Source organism: Alnus glutinosa, chromosome 5 (assembly GCF_958979055.1).
Source record: "Alnus glutinosa chromosome 5, dhAlnGlut1.1, whole genome shotgun sequence".
NCBI classification, from domain to species: Eukaryota; Viridiplantae; Streptophyta; class Magnoliopsida; order Fagales; family Betulaceae; genus Alnus; species Alnus glutinosa.
Genome location: NC_084890.1, coordinates 15,178,198 through 15,191,180, shown reverse-complemented (window position 1 = coordinate 15,191,180; position 12,983 = coordinate 15,178,198).

Genomic DNA, 12,983 nt, shown 5'->3' with positions numbered 1-12,983 from the left:
GCAACTCCATCCATGAAACTTACATACTTCTCATACATATACAAAATATATATCCAAACTACATAATCTACAATTCATATCTCAAACTACATTTCATTTCATAAGTGCAATACAAGCAATCAACAGAATGCTCCATTTAGGAAATAATGGAGCACTAAACATATTGAGGTACCATTTGTGGTACGTTTCGAAACCCTAAGTACCTATTGTGATAATTTGACAACAACTAGGTATCAAATGTGATACACGGGAATCCATTCAAACCAGCAACTCCATCCATGAAACTTACATACTTCTCATACATATACAAAATATATATCCAAACTACATAATCTACAATTCATATCTCAAACTACATTTCATTTCATAAGTGCAATACAAGCAATCAACAGAATGGTAAACCATGACAAGAACAAAGCATACATCAAAAATTTCTCTTGCCCTATAGTTGTCATTTTCCTTCTCTAGACACCTGATGATTTTCATTTTTCTATCATCCCCCTTCAGTGGTTGCCTAACTCTTTCCATGCAATTGCCATTTTCATTCTCCAAATCTTTAATCCTTGCTATCAAAGTATCATTTGCATCCTCCACTTCGTTAAGTTTCTTGGTAATCTCATTTAAGACCTTCACACCCCTTGCACAAGTTGGCTTGTCCAGCCATTTGAAAAAGTTGCATGCAGCTATTCTCTGTATGTTGAAGTATAGCATTCAGTCAGCAAAAACTCACTCAAACTATCTATAATTATAACAAAATGCTTACTCTTGAGTTGTAAGTGGCGCAACCCCAAAATCTTCTTACAGGGTTTTCCGTAGTCCACGAGGTCTTCAATGGTGCGGGTAAATCGCAGAAACAGAAATAGGATATATCAACACAGCCCACCGAGGACGATCTGGATTATGACTTCAAGGAACAAACAATACCAAACACATAACAAACAAAAAATTGTCTAAATCTTCAAAAGAAGCATTTTTTTTTTTTTTAAAACGAAAAAAAAAAGTTAAGAAAAAAAAAAAATTGTTCAAAGAAAATTTGAGCCTAAGAACCGACCATGGGAAACTTCCTTCCCTTTGGAATCTCATGTGCGACAAGAAGCCATCATTTTTTTCCACCCACAACAATCGAAAGTTTCGGTTTTATAACCTCATCACTTTGCCCAACAACCAACAAGTATTTGTTCCAAATTTGTCAACAAAGATTCAACCGAAAATCACAATACACAACCCATATATATAGCACAAAACAAACTTCTAACAAGTCCTCTAAAAAAACAAAAATGGGCAAAATACCTCGGCGAGAAGACCGTAAGTCACAGAGCACCGGCCGGCAGGTTTTGTGGAGTCAACGGGAGAGAGTTCTGGAGGGAGTCGGCCGATTCTATGGAGTCGACGGGAGAGAAATCGAGCGAGAGTCCGGGAGGGAGTAAGCCAGTTATGTGGAGTCGACAGGAGAGAAATCTGGAGGGAGTCAGTCGGAAGGGATTCGGTCGAGAAGGATTTTAGGGATTAGGGTTTTCAATTTACAAGTTAATTCCTTTTTTATTTCTTTTTCAGATGAATGATGAGATGATTTCAATTTTTTGTTTGAAATATTTGAGTTTCAGTTTTAAGTTTCTTAAATTGCAAAACATTTTCCCCCCAAAATAAACAAATGACGTGGGTGTGTGATGTGGAGGTGTTTGGGTGATTTGGAATTTAAGTAGATGCTGACGTGTCCGACTGGACATGTGTCGAGTTTCTAATGGTGCTAAGTGTCAGTGATGTGGCGGGCCGTTAGTTTTTGGACGGAGAAGTTAACCAAGGTACTAATTTGGTCATTTCACAAAACTTATGTATCATATGTGATGCAAATTGAAACTCAGGAACTAAAAAATAAAGTTTCCAAAACTCAGGGACCAGAAGAGTATTTAACCCTATTTTTTATTATATTATAAATTTATAAACTTAAATTTTTTTTTTTAAAAAAATGAAAATGGGGGGAGGGGGGGGGGGGGGGGGGGGCCTGCAAGCCACCCCATGAGGTGGCCCGCAAGCCACCTCTAGCCCCATCCCATGGGGGTGGCCGCACAGCCACCCCTGGCTAATGGGGTTGGCCCGCAGGCCACCCCTAGATGGGGCTAAGGGTGGTGTTGGCCACCTCTAAGCCACCCCCCAAAGCTCCATTTTCATTTTTTTAAAAAATAAAATAAAATAAATTTTTTTAAATTTATAATATAATAATAAAATAATATTTTAAGATGATTGAAAATGCTGATATGGCACTAACGGAAGTTGCGAAAACGAACGAAAAACTCATGAAGGGACCGATTTCAAATCCGTGAAAAACTTAAGCAGCAAAAGTTGATTTTTCAAAAGTGAGGAACTGATTTCAAATCGCGGATTGACTCGGAGATTTATTATACATTTACAAAAAAAAAAAAAAAAAAACAGATAAAAAGAATAATAACAACAGAAAATTATAGAAATTGAACAATAAAATAATTACATAAACTAAATACCTAACAGACCGATAAAAGAACATTATCCTAGTTTGCAAAAAAAGAAAAAGAAAAAAGAACATTATGCTTAACAGTAATTTAAAGCAAGTCATTTCCATAGCTTGAAAAAGAATCCTAGAGATGGAGAAAACAAGTGAAAAAGTTGCCAACAAAGTTGGTTGTAAAGGCCTATGGTGAGATATTGTGAGTGCATCTTAAGGCAATCTTATATATACTGTGAAATTATATATTCCATTAAATCTGTAAAGTAAAATCTTGACTATGAAATAATTTCTCTCAATTTCAAGTGAAATGGAGAGGATCCAATATTGTCCAATAAATAGTTAAGGATAATTGCACCATTAGTCTATAGGGTTTGCCTAAATTTCGAATCACTCATTGTGGTACAAAAAATTATTGTAGGGTTTTTGTGGTAAACTAAAATTACGAATCATTCCCTAAACTCGTTTTTCATCCACCAAGTTAACAGAGTCTGTTAGTTTGCCAGAAAAAAAAAAAAAAAAAAAAAAAAAAGAAAAAAAGAGAGAGAAGAAGAAGGATACAGTAAATTGAGAGTTTTTGAAGTTGAAGGGAATAATTGCAAATGTTATAGGAGTTCAGGGGTGTCAAGTGAAGTTTCCCCAAAAATTAAATAACCTATTGCTCAATTAGAATAAACTTGTAACCTTTTTCAAACCCAATTTTCTTGATCCAAATTCGAGATTGACTTGATCAATGGGATATTAAGGACTATTTGTAATTGTCTTTTTAGTGAGAGAAGTTTCTCCTTCTCTTTAGAAGAGTAAGGTGTCTCCCCCTCCCTGTGAGGTTCCTAGCATCGTCGGTGTGATCTCCAAGGGAGGAGGGATGGATTTCCTCCTCCCCTTCCTCCCTTCCCTCCTCCTTGTCATTGTTCTCTGTGTTTTTTCTTAATGTATCTTACTTTTTGATGAGTGTGAAATAGTGTACATCCAAACCCCTTAATTTGAATTTGTTAACTTTTAGCTTTATTAATTTCTGATTATTTTTTTGTTTAGTTTTAGTGTCTTAAGTATTTTGCAGGTCATTGAGAAAAAATGACAATTTTTATGCAGAGGCATTCAGAAAAGTTGGACCTGACCCGTGCGTAAAAGGGCTTCACCAATTCTTTCCAGATTATATTCCTTTCCTTGAAAGAGAAGACACACGTTGCATGCTCTTGAGAAATCTGGCAGCACCGACTCTTCAGCCTAGCAGCCCAGTGCATGCACAAGACATGTTAGACTTCTTTGGTTTGCACGCACTACAAAAAACACTGAAAATCGCCGCGTGTCTACAGTACCGGTTACTGTAGACACGCGGCCAGGTGGCAACGTGTTTTGCTGGCCACGTGGCCATATGCGACGTAGAAACAATTGGCTGCGTGTATAAATTCCACGTGGCATTCTGTTGGACACGTGTATAAAAATACGCGTGGCCAACTGGTGTTTTTTGAAAAAATATTTTTGGAATTCTTTTTTTTTTTAAAAAAAAAAAAAAAACAAACAAACAAATAGTATATACTATTTAGAGTTTATAAACTAATTAGTTTTATACAGTACTTGTATTTAAATTTTTTTGAATTTATTTATATAAAAAATTCTTATTATATACCCCAACAATAAATTTGTGCTATATTTAGTATGTATTGTACTTATGGTTATGTTTTAGGGTTTACATGCAGGTTGAGTTTCTTGAATATGGTTTATGCGTTAGGACTTAATTTATTGTATGTGTAGTACATACTCTCAGGGTTAGGGTTCGTAGAACATCCATCTGAATGTGTTGGCCTTGTGGTCCCGATCATTATAGCATACCTTACACAAGTATAAAATTGCATGCCTCTATCATTTGATCCAGTTCAATGTTCAAAACTTGGTCGAACTATCATTTGATCCTAGAGTTAGGGTTTATAACTATATATATAGTATATATATTTAGGGTTAGGGTTTATAGCTATATATAGTACATACACTTAAGATTAGGGTTAAGGTTAGGGTTTATGGCTTACATATAGTACATACACTTAAGATTAGGGTTAAGATTATGGGTTTTAGGGTTCAATTTTATAGTCAGGGTTTAGTATAGTATATATATATATATATACTTAGGGTTAGGATTTAGTTTTAATTTATAGTTTACGGTTTAGTTTTATGGCTTAGGGTTTAGCAATTTGTACAGTACATACACTTAGGGTTGCATGTGTTTGTGTTTGTATTTGTATTTGTATTTGTATTTCAAAACTATCTTGTCATATTTGTATATACATATATATAATATATGCATGCATGCATGCATGTAAACGGCGTGCCGAAACTATATACATTTATGGTTACTTGTATATACCCTAACATTGGGGTTTATGGCTATATATATATATAGTATACTTATATAGCTATATACAGTATAACTATATATAGTATATACACTTAGGGTTAGGATTTATAGATATATATATAATAGGTATATACACTTAGTGTTAAGGTTTATGTTTATATAGAGTACTAAATGCATAATTAAACCAAATTTGTGCTATATATATATGCATAATTATACGGCGAGGAACAAAAAAAAAAATATGCAACATAACAAAGTACATACACTTAGGGTTAGGGTTTATGGCTATATATAGTATATAGACATAGGGTTAGGGGTTATGGGCTACGTGCAATATGTTTATAGTATATTTACGTTTTACGTGTTGAGTACTTTACATATATATGGTATACTTATAAGTAAACCCTAACTCTAATTAGGATTTGCGTTAATGGAATACTAATATAATAAAACCCTAACCCTATATATATATAGGACCTATATATATATGAACCTTAACACAGACTTAGGGTTTAAGAATTAGTTTTAGGGTTATCATTTAGGGTTTAGTTTTATGGGTTAGAGTTTACGTAAACCTTAACACTATATATATTACATACACTTAGGGTCGAATTAGGGTTTGTGTTTGTGTTTGCGTTTACAAATACAAATATATATTTATATATATAATTTTTCGTTTTTCAAAAAAAAAAAAAAAACAGATAGAGACGTGTATTAGTATACACGTCTCTAATTGGTCACGTGGTATTACGCCATGCGGCCAATTTTTGGCCAGGTGACCTGCGCGGGACAATTCCCGCGCGCCACCTGACCTATTTTTTAAATAAAAAAAATTTAATAATAAAAAAAAAGGGTAGCTTCCTCTGGAAGCTACCCTTCTCGATCCACTCTCTCTCTCTCACTCAGCTCTCTCTCTCTCTCTCTCTCCCTCTCCGTCTCCGTCAATCACGGACATCCGCACCGACCACCGCCCTCCACTGTCTTCTCCGGCCAGCTCCCTCTCCAGCCGTCACTGCACCACGCGTGCACCAACCTATAGGTGCATGCTCTCTCTCTCTCTCTCTCTCTAGCTCTCTCTCTCTCTCTCTAACCGAACCAGGAACCCTAACCCTAGGTCCGGACCTCTCTCTCTACATCCGTCTCTCTGTCTCTATCTCTCTCTACATCTCCCTCCCTCTCTCTCTGTCTCTCTCTCTATCTCTCTCTCTCTCTAACCGAACCACAGTAGGAACCCTAACCCTAGGTCCGGACCTCTCTCTCTCTACATCCGTCTCTCTGTCTCTATCTCTCTCTACATCTCTCTCTCTCTCTCTCTCTGAAACCTCTCCCAGTCTGTGTGTGTGTGTCTCTCTCTCTCTCTCTGCCTTGTACGTGATTGCTATTTTGGGACTTGTTTTGGGACTAATATGTTTTAATGCAGGTACATTTTGGCTAAGGAGCATAAAATACACCCAAAAAAAATATTTGTGAGTAATTTTGGCATTAATTTTTTTCTTTATTTTTTGCTATAATAAACTTGGTGCATTTAAATTAATTTGTTTAAAATCTGTTTCTAATTGTTTTAATAGTTTCATATAATAATTGTAGATTTAACAATTAATAATGGTCTATGCAATGCTGTTAATTTTGTTGGGTTTGAATATCTATTGTTGTGTAATTTTATGTGTTTTGATGTGGTTGGTCGTTATGCATGGAAAATATTCGTACGGTTGTGTTATTTTTCTTTTTTGTAATATGTTTTACTGTACTACGAATTGGTGTGTGGATTATTATTTGTGGCAATTTATGCTAAAACATTTGAACAGATTAAACAATCTCACCATTATTTTATTAACTTCATCATAAAATCAATGATGCAAACCAATAAAATATAAATAAGTATGCGGTACTATTTCAACAATTTTTGGGTTTTTTAAGAACAAAAAAGAAAGTTTAATTGTTCATTTTCAGGTAATTTTTTTACAAACAAAAAAAAAAACCATTTCAAAGTAAACTCGCCATCATTTTATAATAAAATGATCGTATCCAACAATTATTGGATAGATACAGAAAATTAAATTTGGCCACCGTCTACCATTTATAATAATTTCTTTTATTATTCAATTTATAACAAAGGTCTAAATAATAAACCCTAAACCCTAAATCAAAACCAATACAAAAATCCCTATACTCTAATCTCAAAACCAAACCCCTAAACTTTATACTCTAAAAAACATGCAAAAACCATAAACCCTAACCCAAAATACCGTACACCCTAAAAACCCTAAACCCTACAAAAGAGTGAGATTTTTTTTTTTATTATTACTTTTTTATTTTAGTTAAACCCTAAACCCTAACCTTAAAACCCTAACCCTAAAAACTAAACCCTGAAAACCTCCCTAATCTTAAAACCCTAAAACCTAAACCCTAAACCCTAAACCCTAACCCTAAAAACTAAACCGTAAAAACTAAACCCTAAAAACCTAAACCCTAACCTTAAAACCCTAAAACCTAAAACCTAAACCCTAAACCCTAAACCCTAACCTTAAAACCCTAACCCTAAAAACCTAAACCCTAACTTTTTTAACCCTAACCCTAAAAACTAAACCTTCAAAACCTAAACCCTAACCTTTTTAACCCTAACCCTAAAAACTAAACCCTAACAACCTAAACCCTAACCTTAAAACCCTAACCCTAAAAACTAAACCCTAAAAACCTAAACCCTAACCTTAAAACCCTAAACCCTAAAAATAGAAAGAAGAATATTAAAAAACATAAAAGAAAAAAGAGACAGATCTTTTTTTTTATATAACTTTTTTATGGTGAGGTAAACCCTAAACCCTAACCTTAAAAACTAAACCCTAACCCTAAAAACTAAACCCTTAAAACCTAAACCCTAACCTTAAAACCCTAAAACCTAAACCCTAAACCCTAACCTTAAAACCCTAAAACCTAAACTCTAAACCCTAAACCCTAACCTTAAAACCCTAACCCTAAAAACCTAAACCCTAACCTTTTTAACCCTAACCCTAAAAACCTAAACCCTAACCTTAAAACCCTAAAACCTAAACTCTAAACCCTAAACCCTAACCTTAAAACCCTAACCCTAAAAACCTAAACCCTAACCTTTTTAACCCTAACCCTAAAAACTAAACCCTAAAAACTAGAACCCTAAAAACCTAAACCCTAACCTTTTTAACCCTAACCCTAAAAACTAAACCTTAAAAACCTAAACCCTAACCTTTTTAAACCTAACCCTAAAAACTAAACCCTAACAACCTAAAACCTAACCTTAAAACCCTAACCCTAAAAACTAAACCTTAAAAACCTAAACCCTAACCTTAAAACCCTAACCCTAAAAACTAGAACCCTAAAAACCTAAACCCTAACCTTTTTAACCCTAGCCCTAAAAACTAAACCTTAAAAACCTAAACCCTAACCTTTTTAACCCTAACCCTAAAAACTAAACCCTAACAACCTAAACCCTAACCTTAAAACCCTAACCCTAAAAACTAAACCTTAAAAACCTAAACCCTAACCTTTTTAACCCTAAACCCTAAAAAAAGAAACCTTAAAACCCTAAACCCTAAATAAAGAAAGAAGAATATTAAAAAATAAAAAAGAGAGAGATCTCTTTTTTTTTTTAATTACTTTTTTATGGTGAGGTAAACCCAAACCCTAACCCTACAAACTAAACCCTAAACCCTAAAAAAAAAAAAAAAAAAAAAAAAACCCTAAACCCTAAAAAAAGAAAGAAGAATATTAAAAAATATAAAAGAAAAAGGTTCGAGATCTCTTTTTTTTTTTTTTTTTTTTTTTACTATTTTATTTTAGTTAAACCCTAAACCCTAAAACCCTACACCATAAAAACCCTAAACCCTACAAATATTAAAACCTAAACCCTAAACCCTAACCCTAAAAACTAAACCCTTAAAAACCTAAACCCTAACCTTAAAACCTAAAAAGAAAAAACCCTAAACCCTAAAAAAAAAAAAAATGAAAAAACGATACTTTGAGTTAACTGTTTAAAACAAACATTAAACAAACAAGCACTTTATTTGCTGTAATCAAATAACATATTTCGTTTCAGACTGTTAACTCACGTACAGAGGAATATGGACAAGTCGTGGATGTCAGCACCTAGGGGTACGACACAGTATAACGACGGGTGTAGAGCGTTCGTGGCATTCGCCGTTCGTAACTGTAGGGCTACTGATGACAAAATTTACTGCCCATGTAAGTACTGCTGGAATAACCAGCGGCACCCCCCAGATTACGTTCTTGCCCACCTGACAGGGGGAAGGAAATGTCCACGGGATACGGTTTCTAGTATATGCACGGTGAGACTACCCTAAACCCTGCTGCTCCTGTTCGGGGTCACGACCATCCCAGTGTCACAGATACGGTTGCCCGTGGCATTGAACATGTAGAAGTCACAGAACAAGGCGAAGACCTGGAACAAGGTGGTGACATGCACGCCATGTTGCGTGACGCCTTCGGCGTGCACGAAGTAGGTGAAACCGATCATGTTGGCCATCCCGGAGAAGTAAATGAAGGAACCTCTGCAAGGGACACATTGAAGAACCTTGAGTTGTTGAAGACTGCCAACAAGCCACTTCACCCCGGTACAAAGCACAGTAAATTGAGTGCAACTATACATTTCTACAACTTGAAGTGCATTGGAGGTATTAGTAACAAGATTTTTTCTGATATTCTTGAGCTTGTCTGTCAGTTATTGCCTCCTTGCATGAGGCCTTGCCGGTTAATACGTACGAGGCGAAGAAATTCCTCAGTTCCATGGGTCTCGGGTATGAGAAGATTCCGGCGTGCCGTAATGATTGTATGTTATTCTGGAAAGACAATAAAGACCTAGATACCTGCACCGTATGTGGAGAATCTAAGTGGATGGCTGATATACATTTAGATCAGGATGGTGAGGTAATATCGTCGAGGAAAAAACGTCCAGTGAAGGTGTTGAGATGGTTTCCACTCATCCCACGGCTACAGAGGTTATTCATGTCGGAGCACACTGCGCACAATATGAGATGGCATGCAGAAGGCCGCACTAGGAACGGCGTATTGAGGCACCCCGTGAATGGTGAGGCATGGAGATCGTTCGACACTCTACATTCGAATTTCATGGCAGACAGTAGGAACGTGCGGCTTGGACTGACAGCAGATGGATTCAATCCATTTGGGAACATGAGTACATCCCACAGCACATGGCCCGTATTGCTTGTACCGTACAATTTGCCTCCTTGGATGTGCATGAAACAGACGTCGTTCATCCTGTCACTGGTTATCCCCGGACCGAGCTCATCTGGTATGGATATCGACGTCTACCTTTAGCCACTGATTGATGAGCTGTTGGAGCTGTGGGATGTAGGGGTACGAACACTAGATGCTGCGAAGATGGAGAATTTCAATATGCGAGCTCAGTTGATATGGACAATAAACGACTTTCCGGCGTATGCAGATTTATCCGGTTGGCCTAACAAAGGTGTGAAGGCATGTCCTTGTTGCATGTATTCGACACGTTCTAAACATTTGAAGAACGGTTGTAAATTTTGTTACATGGGACACAGGAGGTACTTGCCAACTGAACATCTGTGGCGGCTGAACAAAAGAACGTTTGATGGGACTGAGGAGTTAGAATGTGCTCCTGATGTGCCTTGCGGGGACGAGATCCTCCAACAGTTGGACAGAGTTGCGTTTGGGGATGAGAACGCGGGTAAGACGAGACGGAAGAAGCGGAAGACGAGTGCACGGGGTACTGATGATGTTGTGTGAAAGAAGAAAAGTGTTTTCTTTAGATTGCCGTACTAGAAGGACAATTTGCTTCGGCACAATCTTGATGTCATGCACATAGAGAAAAATGTCATGGACAATATACTTGGCACTATTTTGGACATCAAAGGGAAAACGAAGGACAACTTGGCAGCTCGGCTGGATTTGCAGGAGATGGGGTTGAGACCTAAATTGCATCCGTTCACAGCTGCAAATGGTAAAACATATATACCCGCGGCTTGTCACACAATGTCCAAGGAGGATAAAGAAAGCTTTTTAAAGGTTCTTCAAAATGTGAGAGTTCCAGACGGATATGCCTTGAACATTTCAAGGTGTGTTCGGATGAAGGACCGTACAATTTCAGGGTTAAAAAGTCATGACAGCCACATACTGATGCAGCAGCTTCTACCAATTGCATTGCGTCAGTCACTGCCAGACAAAGTGGTCAGACCTATCGTTGAGATGTCAGCATTTTTCAGAGGCATATGCTCGACCAAGCTAACTCAAGCTGAGATGGACCGACTGCAGGGTGACGTCTGTATCACACTATGCAAGCTGGAACAGGTATTTCCTCTTGGGTTTTTTACTAGCATGGTCCACTTGGTCATGCATCTTGTGCGCGAGTGTAGACTCGGCGGACCCGTTCAATATAGGTGGATGTACCCGGCAGAGAGGTAAAATTCGCAAAATATATATATATATATATATATATATATATATATATATATATATATATATATATATATATGTAACTCGTGGCATTAAACGGGGACAAGCCCTTAATGTTTATGTGTGTGCACCAGGAGTCTTGGGGGTTTCAAGTCGAATGTGCGCAACAAAGCGGCTCCTGAGGGGTGCATTGCGGAAGGTTACATAGCGACCGAGCTAGTAAAGTTCTGTTCGAGATATCTAGAAAATGCACCAACCTTCCACAACAGACCTTTGAGAAATCCTAATGGTTCCAAGGGGGCGGGAACGCCAGTTAGGTTGAACCGGTTGACGATGCATCAGATTCATCGTTATATTGTGTTCAACTCTGAAGAGTTTCTCAATTTGCGGATATAAGTAGTGTTTACATATTGAACCGGATTCAAATGATATAATTGATAATAATTAGTTTTTTAAGTATATCCGCTGAATGTAGGATGCACAAAGACTCTATTAGGCGATCATGCGTTAGGGGTCGCATCACGGACGCTCTAATTGAAGCCCAACATCATGAGCAGTTCTGCGAGTGGTACCGCGCATATGTAAGGAAATAGTGGTATTTTGGTATATAATATTTACCTATGTTCAGTGTCATTTTAAGATAGGGTTCGACAATATGCCGCTATTAACCGATGTATTCTTTTAATATATGAAATGATAACATAGGTTGATGGCCTTGACTATCAACGTAGGGAGGAATTGGGGCAGAAATTGGTTATGCGCAGTAGAGGGTTGAAGGAGACAGTGTGAAGAATAACAGGTACGTGGTAAACGGGAAACTGTTCCGCACGCTAGCCCATGATGTGGGAAAGAGGACTTAGAACAGCGGCGTATGTGTGCCAACCGTTGAATGCGAAACTTACTACGGGCAATTAACCGATGTAGTTGAGGTCGAGTACTACGATAGGACTACGTACGTCCTATTTAAGTGCAATTGGGTGGACCCCACGATGGACAGAGGATTCAGAGTCGACGATTATGGCCTAACGTTTGTCAACTTCACTCACCTCGTCCACAGGGGAGAATTGCTTATTGACGAGCCTTACGTGCTTACATCTCAGGTAGACCAAGTGTTTTATGTCGAGGATGGAAGGAACCCAAACTGGGTTTGTGCCGTGAGGACTAAATCGCGCAACGTGTACGATGTTGGTCAGGGGGAAGGGAGTAGTGATGCAGATAATGCATATCACGAGTGTGTACCACTCGTACTACCAACTGATGACCTGCATGATATGAATGATGAATTCGATCACGACAGGCCCGACATTGATCCGATTGAAGCTCCTGTTATACAATGATTGCTATATTTATTGTTGGTACAATTCGCTTAAACTCAAAATACTTTCTTATTTTGCATAGAGCTCATTGTATAATATGCATATTTTTTTTTAATATCAAAACTAATACGAATTTCAAATAATTTGTCTACATTTTTGTTCGCAGGTTTCGATGGACCAGAGACCCCCTAGTTGCGCACATCATGCACCACACCTACCCGTGCCTTGCATGACTACATCCACACCGGCGATGTCAGCGGCACTACATACCACACCCTAGCCACACCACCCGGATGTCGTTTATAGACCATTGCCCCCGGGTACGGCGGGGATGAGCTCGTCAGATCCCGGGCAGACGAGCGCAGCTGGATATTCTCCTTCTCCAAACCCGCCTACATCC